Source organism: Ranitomeya variabilis, chromosome 1, assembly GCF_051348905.1.
Source record: "Ranitomeya variabilis isolate aRanVar5 chromosome 1, aRanVar5.hap1, whole genome shotgun sequence".
Taxonomy (NCBI): domain Eukaryota; kingdom Metazoa; phylum Chordata; class Amphibia; order Anura; family Dendrobatidae; genus Ranitomeya; species Ranitomeya variabilis.
The window spans coordinates 311,738,390-311,753,045 of record NC_135232.1 but is presented as its reverse complement, the minus strand read 5'-3'; positions in this window follow the sequence as shown (position 1 = coordinate 311,753,045).

The window sequence follows — 14,656 nt, the reverse complement described above, 5'->3', positions numbered from 1 at the left end:
AAACACATCTGAAATGTGTCCTCTGTGTGACCATTTAACCGTCCCGGAGGTGTGACTTTCCTTTGTAATGACACGCTGCAACCCCCTTGGTAGCGCTGCCCGTCTTCTGGCATCATTGTTTGGCTGCCTGCGCCTCTGCGGCCGCCCTGACCCACACAACGCCCCTCGGTGTCTTATTTATTGGGACTGCGAGGGTGTGATTGATGGGCATGAGCAGTGCATCAGTTCGCCTGTCCCGCATCTCCTTCCGCCTTCTTCAGACTGTGCGGCTTCATGGCCGTGGCATGCGATAAGGGATCAGCTGACGCCGCACAGTCTGAAGCGGGTGTAAGGACCCGAGTGTGAGAGGCGAACATATGTGCTGCGCCAGGCCATGAATCCCAGCCCCGCAGTGTTTTAACAATGTTAAGACACTGCGGGGCTGGGATTCATGGTCATCGCGAACCGCACCGGCCGACATTAAATGATGTCAGAAGATGGGCAGCGCTAACAGCGCTAGGCCAGGGGATAACACGACAGCGCAGACTCCTGTACAGCAAATAACAACGCTCAGGAGGCTGCACCCAGCACCAAGGTGGGATTCTTGACATCTGTGCTGCGTCTCATTACGAAGGGAACTCGCGCCTCCAACACAGTTTGACTGTATAAAGGGCTAAATGTTATACGTGTTTCATTCAGCGTGTGCAAGGAGAAAAATTGAAAGAGCAACCTTTGACTTGTGCAGCACTACTGCTGCATAAGCTGTGGCTCTTCTACTTTGTAACCCCTGAGGGGGGGTTAAAGGTTACCTTTGAAATTGGTTCAATTAGGCTTCGGCCTACACTCTGCTCCCCCTGCAGAGCCCGGGCTCCAACACCGCCAGTTGGGGCCCGGTACTGCTAGCTGCACAGAGAAAAACACCAGCCAATGTGTCAGTGGGGTTCAGCACCGCCAGCTGTTCCCCTGCTGTGCAGCCGGCAACGTGTCCTGCAACTGCCACGCAGGCACAACAGACCCAAAGCTGCCGCCAGTGCAGGCTTCGGCCTACACTCTGCTCCATCTCCTCCTCCTGCTGACCCCGGGCTCTAACACCGCCAGTTGGGGCCCGGTACTGCTAGCTGCACAGAGAAAAACACCAGCCAATGTGTCAGTGGGGTTCAGCACCGCCAGCTGTTCCCCTGCTGTGTAGCCGGCATCGTGTCCTGCAAAAGCCACGCAGACACAAGAACTGAAATTGAAGGGAACCTGTCCCCCCTCCCCCAGGCGTTTGTGCGTTTTACAGCCACCTTGTATAGCGGTAATGCTGCATGTGTGCAAGGTGGCTCATAAACGTATTCTCCTCGCACATGTGGAACTGAAAACACGTCTGAAATGTGTCCTCTGTGTGACCATTTAACCGTCCCGGAGGTGTGACTTTCCTTTGTAATGACACGCTGCAACCCCCTTGGTAGCGCTGCCCGTCTTCTGGCATCATTGTTTGGCTGCCTGCGCCTCTGCGGCCGCCCTGACCCACACAACGCCCCTCGGTGTCTTATTTATTGGGACTGCGAGGGTGTGATTGATGGGCATGAGCAGTGCATCAGTTCGCCTGTCCCGCATCTCCTTCCGCCTTCTTCAGACTGTGCGGCTTCATGGCCGTGGCATGCGATAAGGGATCAGCTGACGCCGCACAGTCTGAAGCGGGTGTAAGGACCCGAGTGTGAGAGGCGAACATATGTGCTGCGCCAGGCCATGAATCCCAGCCCCGCAGTGTTTTAACAATGTTAAGACACTGCGGGGCTGGGATTCATGGTCATCGCGAACCGCACCGGCCGACATTAAATGATGTCAGAAGATGGGCAGCGCTAACAGCGCTAGGCCAGGGGATAACACGACAGCGCAGACTCCTGTACAGCAAATAACAACGCTCAGGAGGCTGCACCCAGCACCAAGGTGGGATTCTTGACATCTGTGCTGCGTCTCATTACGAAGGGAACTCGCGCCTCCAACACAGTTTGACTGTATAAAGGGCTAAATGTTATACGTGTTTCATTCAGCGTGTGCAAGGAGAAAAATTGAAAGAGCAACCTTTGACTTGTGCAGCACTACTGCTGCATAAGCTGTGGCTCTTCTACTTTGTAACCCCTGAGGGGGGGTTAAAGGTTACCTTTGAAATTGGTTCAATTAGGCTTCGGCCTACACTCTGCTCCCCCTGCAGAGCCCGGGCTCCAACACCGCCAGTTGGGGCCCGGTACTGCTAGCTGCACAGAGAAAAACACCAGCCAATGTGTCAGTGGGGTTCAGCACCGCCAGCTGTTCCCCTGCTGTGCAGCCGGCAACGTGTCCTGCAACTGCCACGCAGGCACAACAGACCCAAAGCTGCCGCCAGTGCAGGCTTCGGCCTACACTCTGCTCCATCTCCTCCTCCTGCTGACCCCGGGCTCTAACACCGCCAGTTGGGGCCCGGTACTGCTAGCTGCACAGAGAAAAACACCAGCCAATGTGTCAGTGGGGTTCAGCACCGCCAGCTGTTCCCCTGCTGTGTAGCCGGCATCGTGTCCTGCAAAAGCCACGCAGACACAAGAACTGAAATTGAAGGGAACCTGTCCCCCCTCCCCCAGGCGTTTGTGCGTTTTACAGCCACCTTGTATAGCGGTAATGCTGCATGTGTGCAAGGTGGCTCATAAACGTATTCTCCTCGCACATGTGGAACTGAAAACACGTCTGAAATGTGTCCTCTGTGTGACCATTTAACCGTCCCGGAGGTGTGACTTTCCTTTGTAATGACACGCTGCAACCCCCTTGGTAGCGCTGCCCGTCTTCTGGCATCATTGTTTGGCTGCCTGCGCCTCTGCGGCCGCCCTGACCCACACAACGCCCCTCGGTGTCTTATTTATTGGGACTGCGAGGGTGTGATTGATGGGCATGAGCAGTGCATCAGTTCGCCTGTCCCGCATCTCCTTCCGCCTTCTTCAGACTGTGCGGCTTCATGGCCGTGGCATGCGATAAGGGATCAGCTGACGCCGCACAGTCTGAAGCGGGTGTAAGGACCCGAGTGTGAGAGGCGAACATATGTGCTGCGCCAGGCCATGAATCCCAGCCCCGCAGTGTTTTAACAATGTTAAGACACTGCGGGGCTGGGATTCATGGTCATCGCGAACCGCACCGGCCGACATTAAATGATGTCAGAAGATGGGCAGCGCTAACAGCGCTAGGCCAGGGGATAACACGACAGCGCAGACTCCTGTACAGCAAATAACAACGCTCAGGAGGCTGCACCCAGCACCAAGGTGGGATTCTTGACATCTGTGCTGCGTCTCATTACGAAGGGAACTCGCGCCTCCAACACAGTTTGACTGTATAAAGGGCTAAATGTTATACGTGTTTCATTCAGCGTGTGCAAGGAGAAAAATTGAAAGAGCAACCTTTGACTTGTGCAGCACTACTGCTGCATAAGCTGTGGCTCTTCTACTTTGTAACCCCTGAGGGGGGGTTAAAGGTTACCTTTGAAATTGGTTCAATTAGGCTTCGGCCTACACTCTGCTCCCCCTGCAGAGCCCGGGCTCCAACACCGCCAGTTGGGGCCCGGTACTGCTAGCTGCACAGAGAAAAACACCAGCCAATGTGTCAGTGGGGTTCAGCACCGCCAGCTGTTCCCCTGCTGTGCAGCCGGCAACGTGTCCTGCAACTGCCACGCAGGCACAACAGACCCAAAGCTGCCGCCAGTGCAGGCTTCGGCCTACACTCTGCTCCATCTCCTCCTCCTGCTGACCCTGGGCTCCAACACCGCCAGTTGGGGCTCTAGGAAGACAAGCTTGAATAGGTCCCCATCCTGGTTCCAGCACCGTCAGCTGGTTCCGGGCAGAGCCTTTGGCTTAGGTGCCTCCCTCTGGGTATCCGAGTTCCACCAACGTCAGGTGGTCCTTGGTAGTGCTTTCAGGCACGGGTACCTCCTGCTTAGTAACCGGGTTCCAGTAACGTCAGCTGGTCCTCGGTAGTTCCATTGGCTCTTGGACCTTCGGCTACCCATCCGGGTTCCAGCACCGTCAGCTGGTTCTCGGCAGTGTCTTTTGCTCTTATAACTTCTGCTCCCCATCCTGGTTCCAGTACCGTCAGCTGGTTCCGGGCAGAGCCTTTGGCTTAGGTGCCTCCCTCTGGGTATCCGAGTTCCACCAACGTCAGGTGGTCCTTGGTAGTGCTTTCAGGCACAGGTACCTCCTGCTTAGTAACCGGGTTCCAGTAACGTCAGCTGGTCCTCGGTAGTTCCATTGGCTCTTGGACCTTCGGCTACCCATCCGGGTTCCAGCACCGTCAGCTGGTTCTCGGCAGTGTCTTTTGCTCTTGTACCTTCTGCTCCCCATCCTGGTTCCAGTACCGTCAGCTGGTTCCGGGCAGAGCCTTTGGCTTAGGTGCCTCCCTCTGGGTATCCGAGTTCCACCAACGTCAGGTGGTCCTTGGTAGTGCTTTCAGGCACGGGTACCTCCTGCTTAGTAACCGGGTTCCAGTAACGTCAGCTGGTCCTCGGTAGTTCCATTGGCTCTTGGACCTTCGGGTAGCCATCCGAGTTCCAGTTCCATCAGCTGTTTCTCGGCATTTTCTCAGCCTTCTTGTACCTTCTGCTACATTTCCAAGTTCAAGAGACTAAACACGATGACCCGGAAGACCACCCCTAAGATGACGACGACACCAGAGACGACAACCACCGTGATGACGACGACCCTGGAGACGATGACCCTGAAGACCACCCCGATGACGACGACCCCGGAGACGACAACCACCGTGATGACGACGACCCTGGAGACGATGACCCTGAAGACCACCCCGATGACGACGACCCCGGAGACGACGACCCTGGAGACGACGACCTGGAAGACCGAGAAGCAGAAGAACAAGAGGCTGCAGAACAAAGAGCAGAAGAACATTAAGCATAAGACTAAATATCAGAGCAAAAGATATTATCTAAATTATAAGCAGAAGAAGACTAAGCAGTGTATGGGGGTGAGTCCGTTCCTCCTCGTGGTGCCCCTGGATAAAGCCTGATGCTGCAGGCCAAACTGAACGCGGACAAATGTAACTCTTTTGTGACAGGCAGAACGGAAGGTGTAATCTTCAAACTTTTATAGATAACAACTACGGGAATGCCTGTCACAAATAAGAATATGATGAAGAAGTTGAATATGAAGAAGATAATAGTAAAATAAAAAGAATATGAACAATGTACCAAAAAAAATAATAGGTAGAAGATGAAGAAGAAGATGAATAAGGTGAAGAAGTTGATGTCAAAGAAGCTGATGATGAGGATAATGAAGAAGAAAGTGTGGGAGAAGTAAAAAAGAAGGTGAAGGGCGTGGAAGTAGTGAAACATCAATATCTGACAAAATAAAATAAAAAAAAATAACAGTCAAAATCTTTCTAACGCCGAACGTCATAAAAAAAAATAAAAATCCTGCTATTCTATTTGATTGGGCTAAACCTCTGTGCCTATAATGTCTCCGCCACCTCCCCCAATACATCCTACATTATTCTTAGTTGTTTTCCTTCATGTAGAATGAACCTACAAGTTTATAAAGGGTTTATTTTAATTCCGATATTTTCGTCCCATTGACTTGCATTGGGATCGGGTATCGGTATCGGATTAGATCCGATACTTTGACGGTATCGGCCGATACTTTCCGATACCAATACTTTCCGATATCGGAAGGTATCGCTCAACACTACTAGCGATCCTTTTTGTCCGCTTAGGGCAGACTGAAATGACATGAGAAGCGTCGCCACAATAATAACACAACCTATTCTGACGTCTGAATCCTTGTCGTTCTATTGTAGACAAAATCCTATCACACTGCATTGGCTCAGGACTTTGCTCTAAGGACGGCGCCACAGCGCGCACAGTTTGACGCTCCCGCAAACGCCGATCAATCTGAATGGCCAGAGACATAGAATCACTCAGACCGGAAGGCGTGGGAAACCCCACCATAACATCTTTAACAGATTCAGAAAGACCCTTTCTGAAAATTGCCACCAAAGCATCATCATTCCATTTAGTCAACACAGACCATTTTCTAAATTTCTGACAATACAATTCTGCTGCCTCTTGACCCTGAGACAGGGCCAACTCGGTTTTCTCCGCTTGATCCACAGAATTTGGTTCATCATATGATAATCCTAAAGCCTGAAAAAAGGAATCTACATTAAGCAAGGCCGGATTCCCAGATTCCAGGGAAAATGCCCAATCCTGTGGATCGCCACGCAGCAGGGAGATGACAATTTTAACCTGCTGAATGGAATCACCGGAGGATCGCGGTCTCAGAGCAAAAAACAGTTTACAATTGTTTTTAAAACCCAAAAATTTGGACCTATCACCAAAAAACTAATCAGGAGTAGGAATCTTCGGCTCTAAAGCAGGAGTCTGAACAATATAATCAGAAATATCCTGTACCCTAGCAGCAAGCTGGTCTACACGAGACTCCTCAGCCACCCATAAATAAAGAGGGAAGAGAAGACAAAACAGACTGCAGAAAAAAAAATGGCTCAACACCTTTCTTCCCTTCTTCTGAGATGCATTTAACTCATTAGGGGCCAGTTGTACTGTTATGATCCGGTGACCTTGGAGCCGCATGAAAACTTTCTCTGGAGTCGGTGGAACCTGTACTGACCACAAATCCTGAACTAACACCGCAACTAGAAGTAGCCGTGGGGTGTGCCTAACAAACCCTAGACACCTCGACACAGCCGGAGGACTAAATACCCCTATAGATGGAAATAGGAATGCTATCTTGCCTCAGAGCAGACCTCCAAAGGATAGGCAGCCCCCCACGAATAATGACTGTGAGTAGGAGAAGAATAGACACACGCAGTTAGAAAACAGGATTTAGCAAAAGAGGCCACTCTAGCTAAATAGGAAAGGATAGGACAGATTACTAGGCAGTCAGTATTAAAACCCTTCCAAAAATATCCACAACAGATAATATAAAAAGTTCCACAATCTAACTAAAGACATGGAATGTATATCTGCCACTCCAGAGAATCCAGCAAGACTGAGAAAATACTGACACAATCTAAGGTGGACAAGAAAACACAAAGAATAGCACTTAATTGTGAAGCACACAGCATGTGTGCCACAGGAAAAAAAAAACAGACACTTATCTTTGCTGATTTGGCAGAAAGACAGGAGGAACCAGGCAGAGGTCCACACCTCCCAACAACAATTGACAACTGGCAAGGACTAATGAATCCTGCACACCTAAATACCCCAGTCAGAACTGCAATCAGCAGACACACCTGACCAGGACTGCAACCCAGGGACAACTGCATTACCACCTACTACCACCGGAGGGAACCCAAAAGCAAAATTCACAACATTTGTCCTTTTCTCCCTACTCCACCCTCTCTCAGCCCATCAGCCAGCCCTTGGTCCCACAGTTGTGTTCAAGTAAAAGAATGTTTCCTCCTACATATACCAAAGCTAATAGTTTGAACTCCACCATTTCCAATCTGTTGGCCACGGAAATGCTGCCTTTTTGCTTCATGCATACAAATGATTTACAAAAGTTGATGGCCGCTGCAGTCCCCCAGTACCAGTTGCCCAGTCACCATTACTTCTCTGAGAAAGCTGTGCCTGCGCTACACCAGCATGTCACAGACAACTTCACCCGTACCCTGAAAAAATCTATGTCTTCCAGGATGTATTTTACCACTGACACCTGGACGAGCAAACATGGGTAGGGGCGTTAAATCTCGCTGACTGGGCACTGGGTGACTCTGGTGGCTGTAAGGGCAGGTGGTCAAGGGGTTGCTCCACAAGTCACCTCTGCATCTATCACTTCCTCCACTGCTTCTGGCTCTTCCACCTTCTCTAGAGCCTCCACCTGTGCCCTCAACCTCTCCTTTAATGAGACACGCATTCCAACAGTGCAGAGAGAATCCCACCCAATTCCATACTGCACAGCCAGGACTCACCGCAGTCAGGCAGTGTTAAAATTAATATGCTTTGGAGATCACAGTCACACAGCTCAAGAGTTGTGGACAGCTATCCAGGCCGAGTTAGAGCAATGGCTGTCTCCACTGAACCTGGAGCCAGGGAAAGCCGTGTGCGATAAGGGTGCAAACTTGGTGACAGTTCTATGCCTGGGCAACCTCACACACGTGCTTTCCATGGCTCATGACCTCAACCTGGTGGTACAGCAATTTCTCCACCACCATCCAGGCTTGGATGCACTGTTGTAGAAAGCACAGAAAGCACAGTTGCTGCATGCTCACTTCCTACTATCGCACCCCGCGAGTAATCGACTTGCATCGCATGGCCTACTGGGTAACCGTTTGATATGCCCATATTCATGGGGATAGAAATAGTGCTGACTACTAGGTTGCCACTCTGTTAGATCCACGGTACAGGAAAAGGGATGCCCCATGCTGAAGCATCGAAACACACTTGTAGGCAATCTTCAGAGTGGTTTTCCCCAAGATGAGGCACACAGTATGAATTGCAGTTCTAGACTTTCAACCCCGGGAACATCAAGGCATCATCGCAAAACATTAGAAGCAGTGTAGGTTGCATAAGCAATTTCTGTGAGTCATTTTATACCAGCCAGTGCACCAGCAGAACAGAGTACAAGTCTGACACATTGTGAACAACTGGATGGTGGATATTGAGCTCAATATAAATGCCATGAATGGGAATTTGGACCCTTTTGCATTTCGGTCTTCAAAAATGGAAGAGTGGCCTGAGCTCAACTGTCATGCCTTGGAGGAGGTTTTGTCATGCCCAGCAGCCAGCGCTCTCTCAAAACGTGTCTTCAGCGCTACTGGTGGTGTCCTGACAGAAAAGCGCATCCAGCTGTCCTCTGAAAGTGTAGACCGCCTAACTTTTATCAAAATGAACAAGTCATGGATCTCCAATGACTTTTGCACCCCAGTCGTAGACTGGGCAGACTAGGCGATGGTGTAGTTTTTATTGTTGTGCATTGATCTCGCGTTATTGCAGTCTGTGCCACCTTTGTTGTGGCTTCTGTGTCTGCTGTTGCTACTGCTGCTGCTGTTACAAGTAATTTTTTTAAACATGGAGACTCGAACTTGGGTCTCCATCTGGTGAGTTGTCTGTAGTGGAAGGTGTGTCAGAGGTCTACTATACTGTTAATACTCTGTGGAAATTAATGCCACTTTAGTGGTGTGTGACAATAATTTTTTGAAATGTGGAGAATCCAAGTTGGGTCTCCTACATGTGTGTTGCCTGTAGAAGAAGGGCTCCCAGACAGGCAGGCCTGCACTTACTTTCACTTAACTACCTGTGTTACTATCCTTGCTGGCCCAGACCCTGATAACTCAAGCATGGCCCATCGCTGACTGCTTCTGTTCCATTAGCAAATTTATACTGTGGGTCAATTGATTCCACTTTTCATGGTGTCTGCCCCTAATTTTATCTGTTTGAGAAGGTGTTGCGTATACATTTGGTTTGGCTTTCCATTGAACCTAGCATGGTACAGGTACTTTCATCGAACCGTTCAGTGAACTTTGGGACATTCAGCGAACCCAACTGAAAGGTTCGCTCATCTCTTCTTAGAAATTCAAAAAATATAATCAAAATTGACTGATTTAATGACCACTGGCATTCACAGTTTCACTGTAACATCTGTGTGTATGTGATAGTGGTGGGAGATGTTAGTGTACGCTACTGGAGATGGAATTACCATGGCTGCTGGCACCAGATTTACAGTGGGGCAAAAAAGTATTTAGTCAGTCAGCAATAGTGCAAGTTCCACCACTTAAAAAGATGAGAGGCGTCTGTAATTTACATCATAGGTAGACCTCAACTATGGGAGACAAACTGAGAAAAAAAAATCCAGAAAATCACATTGTCTGTTTTTTTATCATTTTATTTGCATATTATGGTGGAAAATAAGTATTTGGTCAGAAACAAAATTTCATCTCAATACTTTGTAATATATCCTTTGTTGGCAATGACAGAGGTCAAACGTTTTCTGTAAGTCTTCACAAGGTTGCCACACACTGTTGTTGGTATGTTGGCCCATTCCTCCATGCAGATCTCCTCTAGAGCAGTGATGTTTTTGGCTTTTCGCTTGGCAACACGGACTTTCAACTCCCTCCAAAGGTTTTCTATAGGGTTGAGATCTGGAGACTGGCTAGGCCACTCCAGGACCTTGAAATGCTTCTTACGAAGCCACTCCTTCGTTGCCCTGGCGGTGTGCTTTGGATCATTGTCATGTTGAAAGACCCAGCCACGTTTCAACTTCAATGCCCTTGCTGATGGAAGGAGGTTTGCACTCAAAATCTCACGATACATGGCCCCATTCATTCTTTCTTGTACCCGGATCAGTCGTCCTGGCCCCTTTGCAGAGAAACAGCCCCAAAGCATGATGTTTCCACCACCATGCTTTACAGTAGGTATGGTGTTTGATGGATGCAACTCAGTATTCTTTTTCCTCCAAACACGACAAGTTGTGTTTCTACCAAACAGTTCCAGTTTGGTTTCATCAGACCATAGGACATTCTCCCAAAACTCCTCTGGATCATCCAAATGCTCTCTAGCAAACTTCAGATGGGCCCGGACATGTACTGGCTTAAGCAGTGGGACACGTCTGGCACTGCAGGATCTGAGTCCATGGTGGCGTAGTGTGTTACTTATGGTAGGCCTTGTTACATTGGTCCCAGCTCTCTGCAGTTCATTCACTAGGTCCCCCCGCGTGGTTCTGGGATTTTTGCTCACCGTTCTTGTGATCATTCTCACCCCACGGGGTGGGATTTTGCGTGGAGCCCCAGATCGAGGGAGATTATCAGTGGTCTTGAATGTCTTCCATTTTCAAATTATTGCTCCCACTGTTGATTTCTTCACTCCAAGCTGGTTGGCTATTGCAGATTCAGTCTTCCCAGCCTGGTGCAGGGCTACAATTTTGTTTCTAGTGTCCTTTGACAGCTCTTTGGTCTTCACCATAGTGGAGTTTGGAGTCAGACTGTTTGAGGGTGTGCACAGGTGTCTTTTTATACTGATAACAAGTTTAAACAGGTGCCATTACTACAGGTAATGAGTGGAGGAAAGAGGAGACTCTTAAAGAAGAAGTTACAGGTCTGTGAGAGCCAGAAATCTTGATTGTTTGTTTCTGACCAAATACTTATTTTCCACCATAATATGCAAATAAAATGATAAAAAAACAGACAATGTGATTTTCTGGATTTTTTTGTCTCAGTTTGTCTCCCATAGTTGAGGTCTACCTATGATGTAAATTACAGACGCCTCTCATCTTTTTAAGTGGTGGAACTTGCACTATTGCTGACTGACTAAATACTTTTTTGCCCCACTGTACCCTCCAATAGATGCTCATTAAAGGATTTAACTGCTCATTCCAATTACAGAGCCTCTAATTGTCATGAATGGCTATTTTGTCTTGCAATATCAACTGCTGACTCAGTTGACGAGTGGTTAATTTGCTTAACTTCTGCTTTTTTTGGATGTGGTACCACAGGCTGCCTCTCGGGAATAGAACCCTGAGTCTCAGTTACCTGTGGTCACTATGGAACGTAGGCTGTACGGCATCGGGGAAAGGTAGTAAGGAAGACCGGCTCTCTGTGCAGGCAGGTCCTGAGGCGGTAGGCATACAGAAAACCACCTTTGCACGGGGAGGGGGAGATAAATAGCCTCCAGAAGACACCATGTCTGCCCTGCCCCGTGACCGCACATAAGGCAATGCACAGAGTCGATCGGGAGAGGCACTAGGGCGTGGGGGCCTATGCATCACCTCTTTCAGGCTTATACCGGTCTCGGCCATGTGAGTCCTTTTTGGGGGGATTCTATGTTATTTTAACTAATTTCCTATTCCTCATTTGTTTGCAGGGCACTTGTCCTGCTCTAAACCCTATTTTGCTTTTTTTTGCAGCCCTCTAGCCCTTACTATGACCATTTTATAACCATTTCAAAGTACCGAAGTTAGGGTCACAATTGACTTCTATTGGGGTCGGGTTCTGGGTCATCTTTGGATGGTGAACAGAACTTTTAATTCTAGTTTGGCCAAACTTGACGAACCCGTACAGCCACGGGTTCGGTCATCCCCAGTGAATAACATAACTTTTAAGCTAATATATAGTATTTTTACAGTAAGTACTTGAATTATCCTCGTTTGTGTTTTTTCTTTTGCATGAAATCAATATAATTATTATGTCCTATGGGATGTTGAATGAAGAGACTGTTGAAGGGTATATCTTAACTCTGTATGTACTGTTTAATGTATGTGTCTCTTTTGTGTGCACACCAGTGTTTGGCTCAGCTAAACTGCTTGTTGCACTCCTTTACTATCTCCTTTACTATATAACCTAAGATGTTGGAAATAACCTTATTATTATTTTTGAGGCACAATTGATTCCATTTTTCTGTACATGTGAAAAGGGTTTACATACAAAATAGAAAGTACAAAGGGGGAGAGGAGCCTACCACGGCAGGCTTACAATCTACAGAGTAAAGGAGAAAGAGACAGTAGGTCAATGGTTGCAGCAGTTCCGGTGGTAGTGAAATGATAGCAGGGTCATTGCAGGCTGTAAGCTTTCCTGAAGATGAGTTTTCAAGTTCTGTCTGCAGGTGAGTGAGTGACAATCGGACATAGAATGATAGAGTTGGAAGGGACCTCCTGGGTCATCTGGTCCAACCCCCTACTCAAAGCAGGATTCACTAAATCATCCCAGACAGATGTCTGCCCAGCCTCTGTTTGAAGACTTCCATTGAAGGAGAAGTACCACCTCTCGTGGCAGCCTGTTCCACTCATTGATCACCCTAGCTGTCAAAAAGTTTTTTCTAATAGCTAATCTGTGTCTCCTCCCATTCAGTTTCATCCCATTGCTTCTAGTATTTCCTTGGGCAAATGAGAATAAAGATGATCCTTCTACAATGTGACAGACCTTGAGATATTTGTAGACAGCTATTAAGTCTCCTCTCAGTCTTCTTTTTTGCAAGCTAAACATTCCCAAATCCTGTAAACATTCCTCATAGGACATGGTTTGCAGACCATAATAATAAGAAACCCGGCACTCAACTTAAGTGATCAAACGGTAATTTAATGTGGTTCACTGTAGTAGTCACTATTAGTCTGACGACTACAGTGAACCACATTAAATTACCGTTTGATCACTTAAGTTGAGTGCCGGGTTTCTTATTATTATATACTTATGGTGTGGGAACTTGCTCTGGAACCCTTAAATAGTTGTGCGCACAGTTCTCTATTCTTATGGTTTGCAGACCAGTCACCATTCTGGTCACTCTTCTCTGAACTTGCTCCAGTTTGTTGATGTCTTTTTTAAAATGTGGTGCCCAAAACTGGACAAAGTATTGCAGATGAGGTCTGACCAAAGAGGAATAGAGGGCAATAATGACTTCACGTGATCTAGACTGTATGCTTCTGTTAATACATCCCAGAATTGTATTTGGCTTTTTTGCTGCTGCATCACACTGTTGACTCATGTTCAGTCTGTGATTTATTAGTATACCCAAGTCTTTTTCACATGTGCTGTTGCTTAGCCCTATTCCTCCCATTCTGTATATGCTTTTTTCATTTTTATTGCCTAGGTGTAGTGCTTTGCATTTTTCCCTGTTAAAAACCATTCTGTTAGTTGCTGCCCACTGCTCCAGTTTATTTATATCTTTTTGAATCCTCTCTCTCTCTTCTCTAGTATTAGCTATCCCTCCTAGCTTTGTGTCATCAGCAAATTTAATCAGTTTACTCTCAATTCCTTCATCTAAATCATTGATAAAGAGGTTGAACAATACAGGGCCCAGGACAGAGCCCTGTGGTACCCTACTTGAGACATTCTTCCAACTGGATGTGCAGCTATTTACGACCACTCTTTGGGTCCGATCACTAAGCCAGTTATGAATCCACCTAACAGTTGCCTTGTCCATTCCACACTTAGTCATTTTTTCAATAAGGATTGTGTGAGATACTTTGTCAAATGCTTTGCTGAAGTCAAGATATACTATATCTACAGCATTTCCCTGATTCTCCCAGTCAGTGATTCTGTCATAGAAGGAAACTAAGTTAGTCTGACATGACTTATGAGTTACAATCCCATGCTGACTCCATTTAATCACTTCATTCTTAGTCAGGTACTTACATACATATTGTTTAATAATTTGTTCAAAGATCTTGCCTTGTATAGATGTCAGATTCACCGGCCTATAGTTCCCTGAGTCAACCTTCTTCCCCTTTTTGAAGATAGGAGCAACATTTGCTCTTCTCCAGTCTTCTGGGACTACTCCTGTTCTCCAAGAATTTTCAAAGATTATGGAGAGTGGTTCAAAAATGTCTTCTGCTATCTCTTTCAGTACTCTGGGGTGTAATTCATCTGGACCTGGAGACTTGAATTTATTTATGTTTGCTAAGTGTTTCCTCACTATCTTACTGTTTATAGATATCCTGGATTCTTCTATTCCCTTAATAGGACAGTGAAAATCAGTTGATATTACATTTCCTTTCTGATGGAAAACAGATGCAAAATAGGAATTTAAAAGTTCGGCCTTCTCAGCATCATTTCTTACCATTTCATCATTTCCATCCTGTAAATATCCTATAGCATCTTTGACTTTTCTTGTAACTTTTGACATATCCCCAAATCCTTTTTATTGGTTTTGACATCTCTTGCAAGCCTTAATTCATTGTCAGCTTTAGATAATCTGATTTGTGCCCTGCAGGTTCTGCAGACA